General features: G+C 51.4%; 1 pseudogene; it reads right to left on the bottom strand.

The window, feature by feature from the left end:
• Nucleotides 1–24,001, bottom strand: part of LOC139240574 (tubulin alpha-1C chain-like) — a 52,897-nt pseudogene that overhangs the window by 1,947 nt on the left and 26,949 nt on the right.

Below are 24,001 nucleotides of genomic sequence, written 5' to 3'. Positions count from 1 at the left end.
TAGTTTAGATAGGGTTAGTTTAAATCGCGCGGCGACGCGAACCGTGGGGCGACGCGAGAGATAGAGTCAGTTAGATAGGATTAGTTTAAATCGCGCGGCGACGTGAACCGCGGGGCGACACGGGAGATAGTCAGTTAGATAGGGTTAGTTTAAATCACGCGGCGACGCGAACCGCAGGGCGAAGCGGAGAAAAAGAAACCGCGCAGCGACGCGGAGGTTAGAGAAATATTAAGCCGCGGGACTGTGTAAAATAGTACTTATGCCAGGTGTGACGTCAACCTTGTATATCACTTGGCCCGTCTAGGCTCTGGATAAGTTAACCAAAACCACCACGGGGCGACGTGGGAACATCTGGACTAATTAGAAACAGTTAAGATATAAGGGGCGATGCGAAAATGGGTAATCAGTTAGATAAAACCACGGATGCGGGTAGTCCGCTACAAAAGTTATGTGAGGAATTCCCTGAAAGAGCTGAACAATTTAGAAAATTATCAGGAGCCCTGAACAAATTATTAGATGATCAATGGCCCCTAGGTGGCACTAGAAGCGTGGAGGTAGCAAAAAAGGTATAAGGATTGATTTGGAAAAGGGACAAGAATTTAATTGCAACATGGCGACACTATTGTCAAAAATTAAAAGATGCATCACTTCTGTCAAGTTGGCAAATAAACATCACTAAATTAGGACTTTCATTGACAGGAGGACATGTTAAAACCGTAGACGTCTTAAAAAAAGAATGCACGCACGAAAAACGTACTAAGAGATCCGCTGGGACCTCTGAGAAAGGTATTGACCGACTACGTAGTCAAATGGCTGGCTTTGCGTTGACCGAGGCTGATGATGAAATTGATGAATGGTCACTGACTCGGCGCCCAACGGCGCCTCCCGCATCCCCTAGACCCTTGTCCCAGTCCTTTTCTCATCCCCCTCCACCTTACACTCCGGTGAAAAAAAAAAGTCACCCCACACCAACGAAGCAACAAGCCCAAACTGACTCCTCATCCTCTGATAGCGATTCGGATCCCCAGTTCACAGGCAATATAGCTGAGAGGACCAGATCTCACACTCGGAAGGGCAGAACTATATCTCGACATCACAAACAGTCCCGTAAATCTTCTAGTCAAACTACCAGTCCCAGTTGTGAAAGGCATAGCAAACACTCCCGCCGATCGAGACGCGGAGGTGTCGAGCAGTCAGACAGCTCCGAAACATCTTCCGATCTAGAAATGCCTCCCAAGATCCCAAAGACCCGACACCAATTCCCAGTCCGACCAATGCCAAACCCTGATGCACAACAAGCTGCAAACCACCCCACCATAGATGTCTATGTGCCCTGGAAACCGAACAAAATTATGGGCCTTATGGCCAACATACCAGATCGAAAAAAAGAACTATCAAATTTATAGATCATCTTCTAACTACTATTTCAGTTTATAATGCAGAATCAAGGGACCTGTGGGCCTTGGTAAAGCAAACCCTGAGCCCAACTGAGCATACCCGATTTCTAACTCATCTAGGACGTGCTACTCATGATGCATTGGTGGTTGCACACCCTAACGATGTCCAGGATCGCCTAAACGCTATCTTCAATGCTCTCACCTCGACCCTTCAGAAGCCCATCAGTATGGCCACAGTATTAGAAACTAAACCCAAACGAGAAGAAACTGCTGATGAATTCATGGAAAGATTTATTGAAATATACGGAGTCAATCAGGAGATAATGCCTTCAGGGAAGGAGAGGATTCTCCTCAATTCTGCGCTATCCTACTTCAGTGCCTGCCCTATTCGATTGCTCACGCTATTCGGACAAATAATATGAATTGGGCAGATAACAGTAAAGCCCAGATGGAAAGGGCGGTTAGATATTATTGGCAGGAAAAGAAAGGAGAGGGGGGAGGTGCGCCCACAACCCGGGTCAAGACTGAATACGTGACTAAAAAAGAGCCGTCTCGGGTGGAAGGACCAAAACCCAACCTAAGGGGATACCAAATGGAACCGCAATATTGTATGCAGGGTTGGGTGGATAAGCAAGGATACGGTTATACTAAACACCCAAACGGCCCGGGCCCTGCTAATTACGGACCGCCCTATTGTCCCCGGCCTGGTATGGGAAGAGGTCGGGGTTGGGTAAGAGGAGATGAATGCTTTAATTGTGGGCAAGAAGGACATTAGAATAAAAATTGTCCCTACCATCAGCACGAAAAAGGAAGAGGAGGAAGAGGAAGGGGGCAAGGGGGGAGAGGATGAGGATCTTACACTAACTTCTCCCAGAACAACCCCTTTGGCCAATCGTCCCCCAATTATTGACTACGTAGCTTGATTGTGCAGGGACCCTCCCCAGACGACAAACCGATGATATTGTTAAAAGTTCTGAATGAGTGGCAACCCTTCTTGATAGATACGGGAGCCTTCATGTCTTCTGTACAATCAAAGCTTAAACTCCCTGCCTCCACTGAAACACAGGGACTGTCAGGATTCCTGGGACGAGTCTCTACATTCCCGGTGTCAGAACCGGTTAAAGTGGGTTACCAGGAAGAATCGGTGGAACATCGATTTGTTATCACTACCAATCTGGACTGTAACTTGATGGCTAGAGACCTCCTCTGCAAATTCCAGTTGCATTTGGAGTGTGGAGATGATGGGATTATTGTAAAACAAGGAACCCTTAAGCGGCAGTATATACCACTAGAACCCCTCAGTGGTGGTCTCTGGACCTGCCGCAGGCACCCTATCACGTGACCCTAGCATACGATCCCAGTGGAAAGAATCAGGACCTGCAGAACTTTTATCAGGATCACGAAGGGGAAGTGAAGGAAATTCTATTAAGGGCTAGAGTGACTGGACCGGAAGGGAAGGCAGATTTTGTGGAAATGGATAAGAATCTGTGGAGACAGCCCCCAACGGTGGCACCACATATTACTCATGAAGTATTAGCCCCTCACCACGCTAAAGATTTGGGAGTTATGGTGCGCCAGGCTATAGACAAGGCTGACCCTACCAATCGGGATGTGCAAATCGTAAAACATGGCCGAACAGTCCAATTCCACGGGGACCCCGAGAAGGTCTTAACGACTCTGCAGCATCATCCTGGCTCGGACATACCTGACTATGTGGATCCTCATGTGTGGGCAGAGGACCCCTCCCATGTGGATTATACTCCCATTGATCCGATTGAGATCTCAGTACAGGGCAATGTGGACTGGCCCTCTATCCGACAGTATCCACTGTAGTCACAGGCAATACCGAGTATCCACCGACTGATTAAGGGGCTAGTAGAACAGGGGATTTTGGTCCAATGCCAGTCCCCGTGTAATACTCCTATACTGGCAGTCCCTAAGCCAGGCAGACCAAACGAATACCGTTTAGTTCAAGACCTTCGAGCTATCAATGCTATTGTCCAGCCCCTGCACGCTCTGGTTCCCAACCCAGCACAGATACTGTCAATAATCCCAGCAGACGCCAAGATCTTTGCTATGATAGACCTTCAACATGCCTTCTTCGCTTTGCCGCTAGCCCAGGCAAGTCAGTACCTATTCGCCTTCACTTACCAGGGACAGCAATATACCTGGACTAGACTTCCCCAAGGGTTCATCCACTCCCCGACCTTATTCTCAAGGTGCCTGCAGGAACAGTTACAATCCCTCACGCTGACTAAGGGATCCACTTTAATTCAGTATGTGGATGATTTACTGGTAGCCAGCACAGATGAACCAATAGGGAGGATGCTAATCAGTTACTGAATTACTTGTCCTCCCTGGGATACATAGTTTCCCTGTCAAAGGTCAAAATTGGCCAGTCTCAAGTCAAATTTCTTGGGATCATTTTATCAGGCACCCACCGAGCCTTGGAGGCTAGTCGAATCGAACCCATCTGCCAGTTTCCAGTCCCTAGCACGGCTAGACAAATGCAGCAGTGGCTGGGTATGATAAATTACTGTAGATCCTGGATCCCTAATGCTACCCTGATGACCAAACAACTCACACCATACACTACCAAGGAAGGCACCTTTGAAATAGAAACCACAGACATCCAAGCCTTTAAGGAACTAAAAACAGCCCTGCTGCAAGCTCCGGCTTTGGGACGGCCCCTCTCTGACCGGCCCTTTCAACTGTATTGTACGATCTTGAAAAATTGTGCTACCGCTGTCTTAACTCAGAAACATGGGGATAAGCATAGGCCTGTTGCCTACTACTCTTCGAAAATAGACCCTGTTGCCTTGGGACACCCCGTATGTACTCAAATATTAACTGCCATCTACAATAGCCTTCAATCTGCCACCAACCTTACCCTCCAGCAGGATATTGTCGTATATACCTCTCACTCCGTAGCTGCCCTCTTGGGTCAACTGCAGACTCAACACCTTACCATGGCCAGGCAAAGTAGATATGAGATCTACCTACTAAATAATCCTAGGCTGACCTTTCGGCACTGTACTGCCATTAATCCGGCCTGTTTTCTGACCAAGCCACTCCAAGATGAGGAAGAACTGAGTCATGACTGTTTATCTTTAATTCAAGAAGCTAACTCGGTCAGGGAGGATTTAGTTGATGTACCAATGGAGGACCCTGACTGTACTATGTATGTTGACGGAAGCTCTTCCATTGACCCAGAAGGCAGACGAAATTCGGGATACGCCATAGTAGACCAGGAGAATCAGGTACTGGAATCTGCCGCCTTTGAGACCGCCTATTCCGCTCAACAAGCTGAACTATTCGCCCTCACCCGAGCCTGTATCTTGGCTAAAACCTCAAGGTCAATATCTATACTGACTCTGGGTATGCCTTTGGAGTAGCCCATGATTTCGGACAATTATGGAAAAATAGGGGATTCCTAACTTCAAATGGGAATGAGATATCTCATAAGCAGCTAGTATCTGATTTGTTGCAAGCCCTCATGCTCCCCAAGCGCATTGCCATTGTCAAATGTACCGCCCACACCACCGGAAAATTTCCGGTTGATATAGGGAACCGCTGTGCTGACCAAGAGGCCAAACAGGCCTCTCGTGGACAACAAATGGTAGTGCCCAGAATGATGAGTCAAACTAAAAATCATGCAAAGGATAAGTTAGCCTCGGAAAAACCAATGCCAACCATCCAAGATGTCATTAAAGCACAGGAGGACGCTCCTGAAAAAGATAAACTGTTATGGAAAGATTATGGATGTACCTATGACAATGCTTCTAAACTCTGGACCACTCCCGCGGAACAGACTTGCATGTCTGACGAGTTGGCTCTATGGGTTACAGAATGTATGCATTTTGCTACTCATTGTGGAGCAAGGGCAACAAGTGATACGCTTTTGGCTACTTGGTGGCACCCTAGACTCCAGGTGTTGGCCCAGAACACCAGTAGTCGTTGCCTTGTTTGCCAACAGCATAATCCAGGGAAGGGAGTCCCCTGTTCTTGGGGTAAGACGCCCCTACCAGAAGGTTCCTTTGAGACCTTGCAGTTGGACTACGTTGAGTTGCAAAGGGTTCAGTGTTACAAATATGTGTTAGTAATAGTGGATGTGTTCAGCAGATGGATCAAAGCTTACCCTACTCGGGACAATAAGGCTCAAACTGTTGTTAAAGTGTTAATGAGGGAAATTGTTCCTAGATATGGTATCCCTGCTCAACTGAGTTCCGATAATGGCCCTCACTTTATTGGCCAAGTTAACAAAGAATTCTGTTCCCAGATGCGCATTAACCAGCAGCTGCATTGTGCCTACCGACCCCAAGCTGCGGGATTAGTTCAACGTGCTAATCAAACTCTTAAAACCAAGCTTGCAAAACTGGTAGCATCAACCGGACTCAATTGGCTTAAACTCCTTCCCATAGCCCTATTCCAGATCCGCACTACTCCTACTGGTAAAACTAGGCTGACCCCCGCTGAGGTTATTTATGGTAGACTCTTAGGACTCCTTGGAATCAGAATGTCCCCTCCACTGTCCAGTTCCACCACATGACTGAGGAGATGACCACCTATATTCTTTCCCTGACTCAGGATCTGCGAATAGCCCACAACCAGGTTCGAGATGCTCACCTCGACCTCCCAGTTTTTCCCGAATCATCCCTCGTGGTCCCAGGGAAGTATGTCCTGATTAAGAGGTGGATTTGGAAGGGATTGGAGCCACAATGGGAGGGGCCTTTTCAGGTGTTACTCACTACCCCCACTGCAGCCAAGGTTGAGGGGAAAATGCCTGGGTTCACCTGCATCATTGCAAGCTCACCACCCTCAAACAAACCTATTTTACTGGTTATTCTAATTCCTGTTTCTGTTCCAGATTTCCTCTTCTCCATAGCTGAACAAGGCCGTCGACATCCTAATAGACAGCCAGCTACACCGACAGCTACACCACAGTGACCTGAGAAGAGAGACGAGAAAACTGAACTCTATTAATCAGCAAAATTGGACTATTGAATTCAGAGCCTTAAGATGAAACCATGTCTGTTTGCCACAGTCTGTATAATAGTATGGATATATGGCAGTTTCGGCGCATGGGAAGGGAGACAGAGGCGAGAGCTCCATGTAAACACCTTTTTGTATATGTCTTACGTTTATGCGCAAAATGGGCACTTTTCTAGATGCTGGGTGTGTTCACATATCCCTATACATTCCAAAGGGGGAATTCCTTTGCGCACCGTTCCACTGACCCTAACTGAGACTGTCAGATGGATTCAGAGCCAAACTATAATAAGAGGAGGGGGGCCAATACAAGTACGAGTGATGAAAGGCGGGTCAAAAGAGGGATCACGGAGACCAGGAGGAGTATCATACCGTTACCACGTGAACAACCACGGGGAGGTCACCAAGTGGGAGAGTGCTGGAGATCCCATTAGTCAGACATTCCAGGGATGGTACCAACCAACCTACAACCGTGAAAAGGAACCCCCATTCATAGCCCTGACCAATACCTCAGGGATTGGGAGGCCAACCGGGAACATATGTCTAACCCGAAATGACACCAGTAACAAGGGACATATCGTAGGGTACAGCAATTGCCCACACAGTCTCAACCTCACCACAGGTGCACGAGTCACCATCCACTCTCACGATCCGAATAACGCAGGTGGAAGTTTGTGGGCCCAGTCCTGGGACCCGGAGGCAATATATCAGAAAGCAGCTTTTAACGGCACGTATTTCGTGTGCGGTCATAAGACATATCCTTGGTTGTCTAGGCGATGGACAGGGTCCTGCTATCTGGGATATGTGGTGCCATTTGTGCGGCAAGTACGTACCCTGGCGGAAGCACATGCCTCCAGCCGATACAAGCGAGCCATCACCCCCACCGACAAGTTCTTTGGGGTCATGGTGTTCCCAATCGGGATAAGACGTCTCATGGATGAAGTACAGAACCTAGAGACGATATTGGAACAGATAGCTAACAATACTGCTGAAGCTCTGGAGGGCATCACAGCTGAAATGGTAGCAATAAGGACTGTAGCATTACAAAACCGAATGGCCCTCGATTACCTGTTAGCTGAGAAAGGGGGAACATGTGCCCTGATAGGATCTGAATGTTGCACTTACATTCCTGATAGTTCAGAAAACATAACCAATCTCGCTGATCACATAAGAAGGGAGGTGAAGAAGTTATCCATACCAGCAAGAGGATCTAGCAGGTCTGATTGGCTGTTAGGTGGATCTTGGAGATCCTATCTAATGCATGGGGCAATTATTCTCATCGTAGTAATAATTACCCCATGCATTGTTGGTTGCCTTAACCGCTGCTGTAAAGTAATGATGGCAAGGTTAGCAAACCCTCTTGTGGTCAAGGGCTCCCGGGTTATGATCCAACGAACTAAAGAACTACTCGACAATAACAACAATATGATTCAGGAAATAGAGTGTGAACGGATGAATGCAATACTCCTAGAATGATCCTAAATGTTATCATAGAATGATAAAAGGGGGGAATGTGGATATGTGAACTGGATATATGGAAATAAAGACAGTGAAGTGAACTGGATATATGAAAATGTATAAGCCATGGAAAAATAACTAAGAGAATGTCAGATTGCAAATAATACATCAGCACAATTAACAGACTTTCTCAAGGTTTTAAGTTACTAATCATGCCAGTATAAATTGTAACATGAAATGGATATATGAAAATATGAAAATACAACATCAGCACAATTAGCAGAATTGCAAGGTCTAAGTTAGTAGTCACACCAGTAAAATTGTAACATTTAGAAACAATGCATGAGCTTTAGTAAAAACAGCTCATATAGATGTCGGCTCATGAGTGGACAAAGGAAAGGAGGGATCAAAAGGGATAGGATGAACTAGGATGTCACTCTAATTGTATCTTGTTATCTTGTACCAAAAAAATGTATAACTGTGTGCCTTCACAATGTAAACTTACTTGTCCGTAGGAAGTGTGTACGCTCTATCAGGAGAGTACTCCTTCTGTCTGATAAGTCTTGACCGGTGAGAAATAAAGACTGCTTTGTTTTAAGCACAATCGGTATTCGACTCAGTGATTTCACTGAACCAGATTGAAGGAAAAGAGCTCAGAAATCAACAGCGTGATGAACAAAGTCCCCCTGTGGATCATTGCCGGCGATGGTCCAATGCTGCTGGGAAGAAGTTGGATGAGGCAGGTCCAAATCAGTTGAAGTAACAATGGCCTCTGGACTCCAGCAATCGACATCCCACGCAGTCCCGAACCTGGATCCATCGCTGCACCTAGAAATCCTACCGTCCAGCTCGACTGCGTGGCGATGACTTCACAACACCGTGGCAAGATCACCAAAACCGAACGTCCAGACTTCACCTTCCGGGCAGTGGCAGGACTCCAAGGGAAGAATATCATCGAAAAAAGTGGATTCCCCACCTCTGTGGCTGAACCAGAGAAGGAAAAGATCACCACAGCCGACCTGGTGGAGAGCGAGAAGATGGCAGACACACCACGAGGCAAAGAAGCTAAAATCAAAATGGCCGCCACCAGACCACGAGGGGCAGCGTTGGAGCGACACGTGGCACCAACAGCGAACCGGATTGGAAGGCCCCCTTAAAGGAGACCGGTAACCCAAAGAAATTAAAACGGACAGTTTCACTCTAAAGATGACAAGGACTTTAAAGTTAAAAGTACAGTTAGCGAATGCGGGTATGCTAATGTAACGGTGAATCGTGATGCCGGAGTAATTGATTGTGTAAGTGATGTTAAGAACAAGTTTATAATGCTTAATGATGATGATAGAAATTTTAAAATGACAAATGTAACCATGTATGGAGAGACTGAGATGCAAGAAAGTGATGTAAATGCTGTAAATAACAATGTAAAGAGAGCTAACAGTATAGATTCGACTATATATGATCGGAGCCAATGTCTTGTATACAGGAAGTAGACTGTTAAAGGACACTGGGTTCTAAAGGGACAATGTAAATGCCAGCGCAATCCCCCGTGGGAGACCCCCAGGTCCAGCGTGCTACCTGACCATGTAGCCTGGGCTTTTGGGACAAAAGTGATGCCCCAGGAAGGGCTCACACACACCCAGCGGGAGCAGACCCACTGCAGGGACAGCGGTCAATGGGCAGCACAGCCACCACCATTGGCAACCTGCCCCAGATCGGCCCTAAACCCCCCTGGCCACCAGGGCCAGCACCAGGAGCAAGAGGCCAATACCCTCCAGCTTTCCTGGTGGTCCCAGGGATGACCAGACTTTCATCACCAATGGAGGACAAGGAGCCCACACAGTCCTGTGGCCCTGCCCACCACCACACAACACCACTTACCCACTCTACAGAGTATGTACCCTACCCACTGCACTGGCTCCCTACAACAGTGACACCCACATGGTCTGTGTGAGGGGGTGGGGGAAATGCATGAGGCCAGCCTCGAGCACAGGGATCACACCTGGCACCCACACAACACTCACCACAACCTCCCACAGCCCACTACTGATCACCTCCCCAGGTCACAGCAATAAGGACTTGAAAACTACTTAGGGGGGACTGTTGTTATATATGCATGGCTACAATGTTATGATGTACTGTAATACTGAATGTATTTTCACCCTGTACACACCTTACCTGTACACCAGAGGGTGCTGCTGCTGGAGACCTAAGGGTCACCTGCACCGAGTATAAAAGAGAGCTCACCTCTTGGTGTCCTCACTCTAGGAGCTGCAATAAAGGACGACAGTCTTCACAGTTTAAGCACCATACCCCTGCCTTGTGAAGTCATTAACAGAGTGCCTACATTTACAACACTCCTGACACCCACTTTACTTTCCTTAACCCTCATGTTCCATTTACCTGTGCATCCTCTCATCCTCACTTCCTGCAAAGATTTAAGGTGGAGATAGACAGATTTTTAAGCGATAAGGGAATAAAGGGTTATTGGGAGTGGGCGGGGAAGTGGAGCTGAGTCCATGATCTTACTGAATGACAGAGCAGGCTCGAGGGGCCGTATGGCCTACTCCTGTTCATATGTCTTATGTTGTTATGTTCATGGTCGGGCACATTGCTCACTCTAACCATCAGGCCAGGGCTCCAACCCTGGTTCAATGAAGAGTGTAGAAGAGCATGCCAGGAGCAGCACCACGCGTACCTAAAACTGAGGCACCAACCTGGGGGAGCTACAACACAGGACTACCTGCATGCTAAACAGCGGAAGCAGCATGCTATAGACAGAGCTAAGCAATCTCACAATCAACAGATCATATCAAAGCTCTGCAGCTCTGTCACATCCAGTCATGAATGGTGGTGGACCATTAAACAATTAACGGCAAGAGGAGGCTCCATGAATATCCCCATCCTCAACGATGGCGGGGCCCAGCATACAAGTGCAAAAGACAAGGCTGAAGCGTTTGCAACCATCTTCAGCCAGAAGTGCCGAGTGGATGATCCATCTCAGCCTCCTTCTGAGGTCTCCACCATCACAGAATCCAGTCTTCAGCCAATTCGATTCACTCCATGCCATATCAAGAAACAGCTAGGCGCACTGGATACAGCAAAGGCTATGAGCCCAGACAGCATCCCAGCTGTTCTGCTGAAGACTGGTGCTCCAGAACTAGCCTTACCTCTAGCCAAGCTGTTCCAGTACAGCTACAACACTGGCATCTACCCAACAATGTGGAACACTGCCCAGCTACGTCCTGTCCACAAAAAGCAGGACTAATCCAATCCGGGCCAATTACCGTCCCATCAGTCTACTCTCAATCATCAGCTAAGGAGGACACATAACAACCTTCAGGATATAAAAGGGGTCAGAGGGTCTAGTAAGAAGGAGGAACTGAGGGAAATCCTTATTAGTCAGGAAATTGTGTTGGGGAAATTGATGGGATTGAAGGCCGATAAATCCCCAGGGCCTGATGGTCTGCATCCCAGAGTACTTAAGGAAATAGCGGATGCATTGACAGTCATTTTCCAACATTCCATAGACTCTGGATCAGTTCCTATCAAGTGGAGGGTAGCCAATGTAACCCCACTTTTTAAAAAAGGAGGGAGAGAGAAAACAGGGAATTATAGACCGGTCAGCCTGACCTCAGTAGTGGGTAAAATGATAGAATCAATTATTAAGGGTGTCATAACAGCGCATTTGGAAAGAGGTGACATGATAGGTCCAAGTCAGCATGGATTTGTGAAAGGGAAATCATGCTTGACAAATTTTCTGGAATTTTTTGAGGATGTTTCCAGTAGAGTGGACAAGGGAGAACCAGTTGATGTGGTGTATTTGGACTTTCAGAAGGCTTTCAGCAAGGTCCCACACAAGAGATTAATGTGCAAAGTTAAAGCACATGGGATTGGGGGTAGTGTGCTGACGTGGATTGAGAACTGGTTGGCTGACAAGAAGCAAAGAGTAGGAGTAAATGGGTACTTTTCAGAATGGCAGGCAGTGACTAGTGGGGTACCGCAAGGTTCTGTGCTGGGGCCCCAGCTGTTTACACTGTACATTTATGATTTAGACGAGGGGATTAAATGTAGTATCTCCAAATTTACGAATGGCACTAAATTGTGTGGCAGTATGAGCTGCGAGGAGGATGCTATGAGGCTGCAGAGTGACTTGGATAGGTTAGGTGAGTGGGCAAATGCATGGCAGATGAAGTATAATGTGGATAAATGTGAGGTTATCCACTTTGGTGGTAAAAACAGAGAGACAGACTATTATCTGAATGGTGACAGATTAGGAAAAGGGGAGGTGCAACGAGACCTGGGTGTCATGGTACATCAGTCATTGAAGGTTGGCATGCAGGTACAGCAGGCGGTTAAGAAAGCAAATGGCATGTTGCCCTTCATAGTGAGAGGATTTGAGTACAGGGGCAGGGAGATGTTACTACAGTTGTATGGGGCCTTGGTGAGGCCACACCTGGAGTATTGTGTACAGTTTTGGTCTCCTAACTTGAGGAAGGACATTCTTGCTATTGAGGGAGTGCAGCGAAGATTCACCAGACTGATTCCCGGGATGGTGGGACTGACCTATCAAGAAAGACTGGATCAACTGGGCTTGTATTCACTGGAGTTCAGAAGAATGAGAGGGGACCTCATAGAAACATTTAAGGTTCTGACGGGTTTAGACAGGTTAGATGCAGGAAGAATGTTCCCAATGTTGGGGAAGTCCAGAACCAGGGGTCACAGTCTAAGGATAAGGAGTAAGCCATTTAGGACTGAGATGAGGAGAAACTTCTTCACCCAGAGAGTGGTGAACCTGTGGAATTCTCTACCACAGAAAGTTGTTGAGGCCAATTCACTAAATATATTAAAAAATTAGTTAGATGTAGTCCTTACTACTCGGGGGATCAAGGGGTATGGCGAGAAAGCAGGAATGGGGTACTGAAGTTGCATGTTCAGCCATGAACTCATTGAATGGTGGTGCAGTCTCGAAGGGCCGAATGGCCTACTCCTGCACCTATTTTCTATGTTTCTATGATGGAAGATGTTGCAAGCAGCACTTCCTCACCAATAACCTGCTCACCAATGCTCAGTTTGGGTTCCGCCAGGACAAAAAATAAGAATTAGGAGCAGGACTGGTCCATTTGGCCTCTCAAGCCTGCTCCGCCATCAACATCCTGGGGGTCACCATTGACCAGAAACGTAACTGGACCAGCCACATAAATACTGCGGCAACAAGAGCAGGTCAGAGGCTGGGTATTCTGCGGCGAGTGTCTCACCTCCTGACTCCCCACAGCATTTTGACCATCGACAAGGCACAAGTCAGGAGTGCGATGAAATACTCTCCACTTGCCTGGATGAGTTGCAGCTCCAACCACATGCTCCAAGATGTTCGAAGAAGCTCGACACCATTCAAGACAAAGCTCGATGGGCCACGCACCTTCAACACTCCCTCCCTCCACCACCGGCGCACCGTGGCTGCAGTGTGCACCGTCCACAAGATGCACCGCGGCAACTCGCCAAGGCTTCTTCGGCAGCACCTCCCAAACCCGCGACTGCCACCACCTAAAAGGACAAGGTCAGCAGGCGCATGGGAGCAGCAACACCTCCAAGTTACACACTATAATGACTTGGGAATATATTGGCATTCCTTCATCATCGCTGGGTCAAAATCCTGGAATTCCCTTCCTTACAGCACTGTGGGAGCACCTTCAGCACACGGACTGCAGCGGTTCAAGAGAGCAACACCACCATATCAAGGGTAATTAGCGATGGGGAATAAAAGCTGCCATGTCAGCGACACACACATCCCATGAACTCATTTTTTTTTACATCACTGCAGTACAGCAATGTTTCATCACACTGCGTCTCCTCGGACACAGCTCAAAATGATTGTAATGGTACCCAGCAATTCCTAATCCAGGTCTGTGGCTTTTAAATGAATACAACCCTAAATGAATCAAAAATATATATTTTATACATTTGGAATATAAATGCAAATTAAAGTTAAACTATATTTACAAGTCTAAATGAATAAATCTTATTCTTCCTCCTCCGCCTTTCTGTCCAGCGAGGAGGAATCGACCCCCACCTCTTCGTAATCCTTCTCGAGTGAGGCCAAGTCCTCCCGTGCGTCCTGGAACTCCCCTTCCTCCAGCCCCTCTCCCACGTACCAGTGGACAAAGGCCCGCTTGGCGTACATCTTGTCGAATTTGAGGTTGAGGCGGGTCCAAGCCAAGGAAATGGCGGTGGTGTTGCTCAGCATACAGAGGGCACGCTGCACCTTTGCCAGATCGCCCCCTGGCACCACCGTCGGCAGCTGGTAGTTGATGCCAACCTGTGGGGGAAAAGCGAAAGAAAAATGTTACTCTGGTTCGATTTCTTGTCTAAATTCATTCACGGACTTATGGGCATTTACTGCCCATCCCTCGATGCATTTCAGAAGGTGGTGGTGAGCCATCTTGTTGTGAAGGCACTCCCACAATGCTGTTCGATAGGAAGGTGCAGAATTTTGACCCTGAAACTGCATCACTTCGCATCTCTCTGCATTAAATTTCATCTGCCACGTGCCTGCCCACTTCACCAGTCTGTCTGTGCCCTCCTGAAGTCTGACCCGACCCTCCTTACTGTTTGCTACATTTCAGAGTTTTGTGTCATCAGTAAACTTTGAAATGATGCCCTGTATAGCCAGTCCATGTCATTAATATACATCAAAAAGAGTGGTGGTCCTAATACTGACCCCTGGGGACCACCACTGTATACTTCCCGCCAGTCTGAAAAACAACCATTCACCACTACCCTTTGATTTCTGTCCCTTGGCCGACTTTGCCCCTGTCCCTTTAATCCTATGGGTTTTAATTTTGCCAGAAAGTCTATTACAAGGTAACTTTGGCAACGTCTTTTGAAAGTCCATATACACAATGTGAACTGCGCTACCTTTCCTGTTACTTCAAGACTTGTGCATTGTAGATGGGTGGAGGGGCTTTGGGGAGTCAGGAAGGCGAGACATTCCTATCAGAATACCCAGCCTCTGAACTGCTTTTGTAGCCACAGTATTGATGTAGCTGGTCCAGTGGAGTTTCTGGTCAATGATAACACCTCCCAGGATGTTGATAGTTGGGGGATTCAACTATGGTAATACCGTTCAATGTCAAGGGGGACATGTTTGGGCTCTCAGTTGTTGCAGAAGGTCATTGCCTGGCACTTACAAGAAACAGGAGCAGGGGAAGGCCATTTGGCCCCCATGAGCCTGCTTCACCATTCAGTATCATGGCTGATCTGATCATAGACTCAGCTCCACTTCCGTGCCCATTCCCCAAATCCCTTTACTCCCTTATCGCTCAAAAATCTATCTCCACCTGGAATATATTCAATGGCCCAGTCTCCACAGCTCTCTGTGGCAGAGAATTCCAAAGATGTACATCCCTCTGAGAGAAGAGATTCCTACTCATATCATTTCTAAATGGGCGACCCCCAATTCGGAAACTATGCTCCCAAGCACTACTGAGGAAATGTTGTACTGTCGGAGGGGCAGTACAGAGGAAATGCTGCACTGTCGGAGGGGCAGTACTGAGGGAGCGCCGCACTGTCGGAGGGTCAGTACTGAGGGAATGTTGTACTGTCGGAGGGTCAGAACTGAGGGAATGTTGTACTGTCGGAGGGTCAGTACTGAGGGAATGTTGTACTGTCGGAGGGTCAGTACTGAGGGAATGTTGTACTGTCGGAGGGTCAGTACTGAGGGAATGTTGTACTGTCGGAGGGTCAGTACTGAGGGAATGTTGTACTGTCGGAGGGTCAGTACTGAGGGAATGTTGTACTGTCGGAGGGTCAGTACTGAGGGAATGTTGTACTGTCGGAGGGTCAGTACTGAGGGAATGTTGTACTGTCGGAGGGTCAGTACTGAGGGAATGTTATACTGTCGGAGGGGCAGTACTGAGGGAATGTTGTACTGTCGGAGGGGCAGTACTGAGGGAATGTTGTACTGTCAGAGGGTCAGTACTGAGGGAATGTTGTACTGTCGGAGGGTCAGTACTGAGGGAATGTTGTACTGATGGAGGGTCAGTACTGCGGGAATGTTGTACTGTCGGAGGGTCAGTACTGGGGGAATGTTGTACTGTCGGAGGGTCAGTACTGAGGGAATGTTATACTGTCAGAGGGTCAGTACTGAGGGAATGTTGTACTGTCGGAGGGTCAGTACTGAGGAAATGTTGTACTGTCAGAGGGTCAGTACTGAGGGAATGTTATACTGTCGGAGGGTCAGTATTGAGGGAATGTTGTACTGTCGGAGGGTCAGTACTGAGGGAATGTTATAATGTCGGAGGGTCAGTACTGAGGGAATGTTGTGCTGTCGGAGGGTCAGTACTGAGGGAATGTTGTACTGTCGGAGGGTCAGTACTGAGGGAATGTTGTACTGTCGGAGGGTCAGTACTGAGGGAATGTTGTACTGTCAGAGGGTCAGTATTAAGGGAATGTTGTACTGTCGGAGGGTCAGTACTGAGGGAATGTTGCACTGTCGGAGGGTCAGTACTGAGGGAATGTTGCACTGTCGGAGGGTCAGTACTGAGGGAATGTTGTACTGTCGGAGGGTCAGTACTGAGGGAATGTTGTACTGTCGGAGGGTCAGTACTGAGGGAATGTTGTACTGTCGGAGGGTCAGTATTGAGGGAATGTTGTACTGTCGGAGGGTCAGTACTGAGGGAATGTTGTACTGTCAGAGGGTCAGTACTGAGGGAATGTTGTACTGTCGGAGGGTCAGTACTGAGGAAATGTTGTACTGTCGGTGGGTCAGTACTGAGGGAATGCTGTACTGTCGGAGGGTCAGTAATGAGGGAATGTTGTACTGTCGGAGGGTCAGTACGGAGGGTCAGTACTGAGGGAATGTTGTACTGTCGGTGGGTCAGTACTGAGGAAATGTTTTACTGTCGGAGGGTCAGTACTGAGGGAATGTTTTACTGTCGGAGGGTCAGTACTGAGGGAATGTTGTACTGTCAGAGGGTCAGTACTGAGGGAATGTTGTACTGTCAGAGGGTCAGTACTGAGGGAATGTTTTACTGTCGGAGGGTCAGTACTGAGGGAATGTTGTACTGTCAGAGGGTCAGTACTGAGGGAATGTTGTACTGTCAGAGGGTCAGTACTGAGGGAATGTTGTACTGTCGGAGGGTCAGTACTGAGGGAATGTTGTACTGTCGGAGGGTCAGTACTGAGGGAATGTTGTACTGTCGGAGGGTCAGTACTGAGGGAATGTTGTACTGTCGGAGGGGCACCACTGAGGGAATGTTGTACTGTCGGAGGGGCAGTACTGAGGGAATGTTGTACTGTCGGAGGGTCAGTACTGAGGGAATGTTCTACTGTCAGAGGGTCCGTACTGAGGGAGCGCCGCACTGTCGGAGGGTCAGTACTGAGGGAGCGCCGCACTGTCGGAGGGTCAGTACTGAGGGAGCGCCGCACTGTCGGAGGGTCAGTACTGAAGGAGCCCCGCACTGTCGGAGGGGCAGTACTGAGGGAGCACTGCACTGTCGGAGGGGCAGTGCTGAGGGAGCGCTGCACTGTCGGAGGGTCAATACTGAGGGAGCGCCGCACTGTCAGAGGGTCAGTACTGAGGGAGCGTCGCACTATCAGAGGGTCAGTACCGAGGGAGCGCCGCACTGTCAGAGGAGCGGTACTGAGGGAGCACCGCACTGTCGGAGGGGCAGTACTGAGTGACCACTGCACTGTCGGAGGGGCAGTACTGAGGGAGCGCCGCACTGTCGGAGGGTCAGTACAGAGGGAGCGCCGCACTGTCGGAGGGTCAGTACTGAGGGAGCGCCGCACTGTCGGAGGGTCAGTACTGAGGGAGCGTGGCACTATCGGAGGGTCAGTACTGAGGAACGCCGCACTGTCAGAGGAGCGGTACTGAGGGAGCACCGCACTGTCGGAGGGTCAGTACTGAGGGAGCACCGCACTGTCGGAGGGTCAGTACTGAGGGAGCGCTACACTGTCGGAGGGTCAGTACTGAGGGAGCCCCGATCTGTCGGAGGGTCAGTACTGAGGGAATGTTGTACTGTCAGAGGTCAGTACTGAGGGAATGTTGTCCTGTCAGAGGGTCAGTACTGAGGGAATGTTGTACTTTCGGAGGGTCAGTACTGAGGGAATGTTGTACTGTCAGAGGGTCAGTCAAAGGGAATGTTGTACTGTCGGAGGGTCAGTACTGAGGGAATGTTGTACTGTCAGAGGGTCAGTACTGAGGGAATGTTGTACTGTCAGAGGGTCAGTACTGAGGGAATGTTGTACTGTCAGAGGGTCAGTACTAAGGGAATGTTGTACTGTCGGAGGGTCAGTACTGAGGGAATGTTGTACTGTCAGAGGGTCAGTACTGAGGGAATGTTGTACTGTCGGAGGGTCAGTACTGAGGGAATGTTGTACTGTCGGAGGGGCAGTACTGAGGGAAGGTTGTACTGTCGGAGGGGCAGTACTGAGGGAACGCCGCACTGTCGGAGGGGCAGTACTGAGGGAGCGCCGCACTGTCGGAGGGGCAGTACTGAGGGAGCGCCGCACTGTCAGAGGGTCAGTACTGAGGGAGCCCCGCACTGTCGGAGGGGCAGGACTGAGGGAGCACCGCATTGTCGCAGGGGCAGTGCTGAGGGAGCCCCGCACTGTCGGAGGGTCAGTACTGAGGGAGCGCTGCACTGTCGGAGGGGCGGTACTGAGGGAGCGTCGCACTATCGGAGGTTCAGTACCGAGGGAGCGCCGCACTGTCAGAGGAGCGGTACTGAGGGAGCACCGCACTGTTGGAGGGGCAGTACTGAGGGAATGTTGTACTGTCGGAGGGTCAGTACTGAGGAAATGTTGTACTGTCGGAGGGGCAGTACTGAGGGAATGTTGTACTGTCGGAGGGTCAGTACTGAGGGAGTGTTGTACTGCCAGAGGGTCAGTACTGAGGGAATGTTGTACTTTCGGAGGGTGAGTACTGAGGGAATGTTGTACTGTCGGAGGGTCAGTACTGAGGGAATGTTGTACTGTCGGAGGGTCAGTACTATAGGAATGTTGTACTGTCGGAGGGTCAGTACTGAGGAAGTGTTGTACTGTCGGAGGGTCAGTACTATAGGAATGTTGTACTGTCGGAGGGTCAGTACTGAGGAAATGTTGTACTGTCGGAGGGTCAGTACTGAGGAAATGTTGTATTGTCGGAGGGTCAGTACTGAGGGAATGTTGTACTGTCAGAGGGTCAGTACTGAGGGAATGTTGTACTGTCGGAGGGTCAGTACTGAGGGAATGTTGTACTGTCGGAGGGTCAGTACTGAGGAAATGTTGTACTGTCGGAGGGTCAGTACTGAGGGAATGTTGTACTGTCGGAGGGGCAGTACTGAGGAAATGTTGTCCTGTCGGAGGGTCAGTACTGAGGAAATGTTGTACTGTTGGAGGGGCACTACTGAGGAAATGCTGCACTGTCGGAGGGGCAGTACTGAGGGAGCGCCGCACTGTCGGAGGGGCAGTACTGAGAGAGCGCCGCACTGTCGGAGGGGCAGTACTGAAGGAGCCCCGCACTGTTCGGAGGGTCAGTACTGAGGGAGCGTCGCACTATCGGAGAGTCAGTACCGAGGGAGCGCCGCACTATCGGAGAGTCAGTACCGAGGGAGCGCCGCACTGTCAGAGGAGCGGTACTGAGGGAGCACCGCACTGTTGGAGGGGCAGTACTGAGTGACCACTGCACTGTCGGAGGGGCAGTACTGAGGGAGCGCCGCACTGTCGGAGGGGCAGTACTGAGAGAGCGCCGCACTGTCGGAGGGGCAGTACTGAGGGAGCGCCGCACTGTCGGAGGGTCAGTACTGAGGGAGCGCCGCACTGTCGGAGGGTCAGTACTGAGGGAGCGCCGCACTGTCGGAGGGTCAGTACTGAGGGAGCGCCGCACTGTCGGAGGGTCAGTACTGAGGGAGCGCCGCACTGTCGGAGGGACAGTACTGAGGGAGCCCCGCACTGTCGGAGGGGCAACACTGAGGGAGCCCCGCACTGTCGGAGGGTCAGTACTGAGGGAGCGCCGCACTGTCGGAGGGGCGGTACTGAGGGAGCGTCGCACTATCGGAGGGTCGGTACCGAGGGAGCGCCGCACTGTCAGAGGAGCGGTACTGAGGGAGCACCGCATTGTCGGAGGGGCAGTACTGAGGGAGCGCCGCACTGTCGGAGGGGCAGTACTGAGGGAGAGCCGCACTGTCGGAGGGTCAGTACAGAGGGAGCGCCGCACTGTCGGAGGGTCAGTACTGAGGGAGCGCCGCACTGTCGGAGGGTCAGTACTGAGGGAGCGTGGCACTATCGGAGGGTCAGTACTGAGGAACGCCGCACTGTCAGAGGGTCAGTACTGAGGGAGCGCTACACTGTCGGAGGGTCAGTACTGAGGGAGCCCCGATCTGTCGGAGGGTCAGTACTGAGGGAATGTTGTACTGTCAGATGTCAGTACTGAGGGAATGTTGTACTTTCGGAGGGTCAGTACTGAGGGAATGTTGTACTGTCAGAGGGTCAGTACTGAGGGAATGTTGTACTGTCGGAGGGTGAGTACTGAGGGAATGTTGTACTGTCGGAGGGTCAGTACTGAGGGAATGTTGTACTGTCAGAGGGTCAGTACTAAGGGAATGTTGTACTGTCGGAGGGTCAGGACTGAGGGAATGTTGTACTGTCGGAGGGTCAGTACTGAGGGAATGTTGTACTGTCGGAGGGACAGTACTGAGGGAATGTTGTACTGTCGGAGGGTCAGTACTGAGGGAATGTTGTACTGTCAGAGGGTCAGTACTGAGGGAATGTTGTACTGTCGGAGGGTCAGTACTGAGGGAATGTTGTACTGTCGGAGGGTCAGTACTGAGGGAATGTTGTACTGTCGGAGGGGCACCACTGAGGGAATGTTGTACTGTCGGAGGGGCAGTACTGAGGGAATCTTGTACTGTCGGAGGGTCAGTACTGAGGGAATGTTGTACTGTCAGAGGGTCCGTACTGAGGGAGCGCCGCACTGTCGGAGGGGCAGTACTAAGGGAGCCCCGTACTGTCGGAGGGGCAGTCCTTAGGGAGCGCCGCATTGTCGGAGGGTCAGTACTGAGGGAGCGCCGCACTGTCGGAGGGGCGGTACTGAGGGAGCGTCGCACTATCGGAGGGTCAGTACCGAGGGAGCGCCGCACTGTCAGAGGAGCGGTACTGGGGGAGCACCGCACTGTCGGAGGGGCAGTACTGAGGGAGCGCCGCACTGTCAGAGGGGCAGTACTGAGTGACCACTGCACTGTCGGAGGGGCAGTACTGAGGGAGCGCCGCACTGTCGGAGGGTCAGTACTGAGGGAGCGCCGCACTGTCGGAGGGTCAGTACTGAGGGAGCGTGGCACTGTCGGAGGGTCAGTACTGAGGGAGCGCCGCACTGTCGGAGGGGCGGTACTGAGGGAGCGTCGCACTATCGGAGGGTCAGTACCGAGGGAGCGCCGCACTGTCAGAGGAGCGGTACTGGGGGAGCACCGCACTGTCGGAGGGGCAGTACTGAGGGAGCGCCGCACTGTCAGAGGGGCAGTACTGAGTGACCACTGCACTGTCGGAGGGGCAGTACTGAGGGAGCGCCGCACTGTCGGAGGGTCAGTACTGAGGGAGCGCCGCACTGTCGGAGGGTCAGTACTGAGGGAGCGTGGCACTGTCGGAGGGTCAGTACTGAGGGAGCGCTACACTGTCGGAGGGTCAGTACTGAGGGAGCCCCGATCTGTCGGAGGGTCAGTACTGAGGGAATGTTGTACTGTCAGAGGTCAGTACTGAGGGAATGTTGTCCTGTCAGAGGGTCAGTACTGAGGGAATGTTGTACTTTCGGAGGGTCAGTACTGAGGGAATGTTGTACTGTCAGAGGGTCAGTACTGAGGGAATGTTGTACTGTCAGAGGGTCAGTACTGAGGGAATGTTGTACTGTCAGAGGGTCAGTCAAAGGGAATGTTGTACTGTCGGAGGGTCAGTACTGAGGGAATGTTGTACTGTCAGAGGGTCAGTACTGAGGGAATGTTGTACTGTCAGAGGGTCAGTACTGAGGGAATGTTGTACTGTCAGAGGGTCAGTACTAAGGGAATGTTGTACTGTCGGAGGGTCAGTACTGAGGGAATGTTGTACTGTCAGAGGGTCAGTACTGAGGGAATGTTGTACTGTCGGAGGGTCAGTACTGAGGGAATGTTGTACTGTCGGAGGGGCAGTACTGAGGGAATGTTGCACTGTCGGAGGGTCAGTACTGAGGGAATGCTGCACTGTCGGAAGGGCAGTACTGAGGGAGCGCCGCACTGTCGGAGGGGCAGTACTGAGGGAGCGCCGCACTGTCGGAGGGGCAGTACTGAGGGAGCGCCGCACTGTCGGAGGGTCAGTACTGAGGGAGCCCCGCACTGTCGGAGGGTCAGTACTGAGGGAGCCCCGCACTGTCGGAGGGGCAGGACTGAGGGAGTACCGCACTGTCGGAGGGGCGGTACTGAGGGAGCGCCGCACTGTCGGAGGGTCAGTACTGAGGGAATGCTGCACTGTCGGAGGGGCAGTACTGAGGGAGCACTGCACTGTCGGAGGGGCAGTACTGAGGGAGCGCCGCATGTCGGAGGGTCAGTACTGAGGGAGCGCCGCACTGTCGGAGGGTCAGTACTGAGGGAGCGCCGCACTGTCGGAGGGTCAGTACTGAGGGAGCCCCGAACTGTCGGAGGGGCAGTACTGAGGGAGCACTGCACTGTCGGAGGGGCAGTGCTGAGGGAGCGCTGCACTGTCGGAGGGTCAATACTGAGGGAGCGCCGCACTGTCGGAGGGTCAGTACTGAGGGAGCGTCGCACTGTCGGAGGGGCAGTACTGAGGGAGCGTCGCACTGTCGGAGGGGCAGTACTGAGGGAGCGTCGCACTGTCGGAGGGTCAGTACTGAGGGAGCGTCGCACTGTCGGAGGGTCAGTACTGAGGGGGCGTCGCACTGTCGGAGGGTCAGTACTGAGGGGGCGCTGCACTGTCGGAGGGTCAGTACTGAGGGAGTGCCGCACTGTCGGAGGGTCAGTACTGAGGGAGCGTGGCACTATCGGAGGGTCAGTACTGAGGAACGCCGCACTGTCAGAGGAGCGGTACTGAGGGAGCACCGCACTGTCGGAGGGTCAGTACTGAGGGAGCGCCGCACTGTCGGAGGGGCAGTACTGAGGGAGCGCCGCACTGTCGGAGGGGCAGTATGAGGGAGCGCCACACTGTCGGAGGGTCAGTACTGAGGGAGCGCCGCACTGTCGGAGGGGCAGTACTGAGGGAATGTTGTACTGTCGGAAGGGCAGTACTGAGGGAATGTTGTACTGTCGGAGGGTCAGTACTGAGGGAATGTTGTACTGTCAGAGGGTCAGTACTGAGGGAATGTTGTACTGTCGGAGGGTCAGTACTGAGGGAATGTTGTACTGTCAGAGGGTCCGTACTGAGGGAGCCCCGCACTGTCGGAGGGGCGGTACTGAGGGAGCGCCGCACTGTCGGAGGAGCGGTACTGAGGGAGCGCCGCACTGTCGGAGGGGCAGTACTGAGGGAGCGCCGCACTGTCGGAGGGTCAGTACTGAGGGAGCCCCGCACTGTCGGAGGGGCAGGACTGAGGGAGCACCGCAGTGTCGCAGGGGCAGTGCTGAGGGAGCTCCGCACTGTCGGAGGGGCGGTACTGAGGGAGCGCCGCACTGTCGGAGGGTCAGTACTGAGGGAGCGCTGCACTGTCGGAGGGGCGGTACTGAGGGAGCGTCGCACTATCGGAGGTTCAGTACCGAGGGAGCGCCGCACTGTCAGAGGAGCGGTACTGAGGGAGCACCGCACTGTTGGAGGGGCAGCACTGAGGGAATGTTGTACTGTCGGAGGGTCAGTACTGAGGGAATGTTGTACTGTCGGAGGGTCAGTACTGAGGGAATGTTGTACTGTCGGAGGGGCACCACTGAGGGAATGTTGTACTGTCGGAGGGGCAGTACTGAGGGAATGTTGTACTGTCGTAGGGTCAGTACTGAGGGAATGTTGTACTGTCAGAGGGTCCGTACTGAGGGAGCGCCGCACTGTCGGAGGGGCAGTACTAAGGGAGCCCCGCACTGTCGGAGGGGCAGTCCTCAGGGAGCGCCGCATTGTCGGAGGGGCAGTGCTGAGGGAGCCCCGCACTGTCGGAGGGGCGGTACTGAGGGAGCGCCGCACTGTCGGAGGAGCGGTACTGAGGGAGCTCCGCACTGTCGGAGGGA

This window comes from Pristiophorus japonicus, chromosome 32 (assembly GCF_044704955.1).
Source record: "Pristiophorus japonicus isolate sPriJap1 chromosome 32, sPriJap1.hap1, whole genome shotgun sequence".
Classification (NCBI taxonomy): Eukaryota; Metazoa; Chordata; class Chondrichthyes; family Pristiophoridae; genus Pristiophorus; species Pristiophorus japonicus.
The sequence above is the reverse complement of the archived record's forward strand: the minus strand, read 5'-3'. Positions and strand labels throughout refer to the sequence as shown.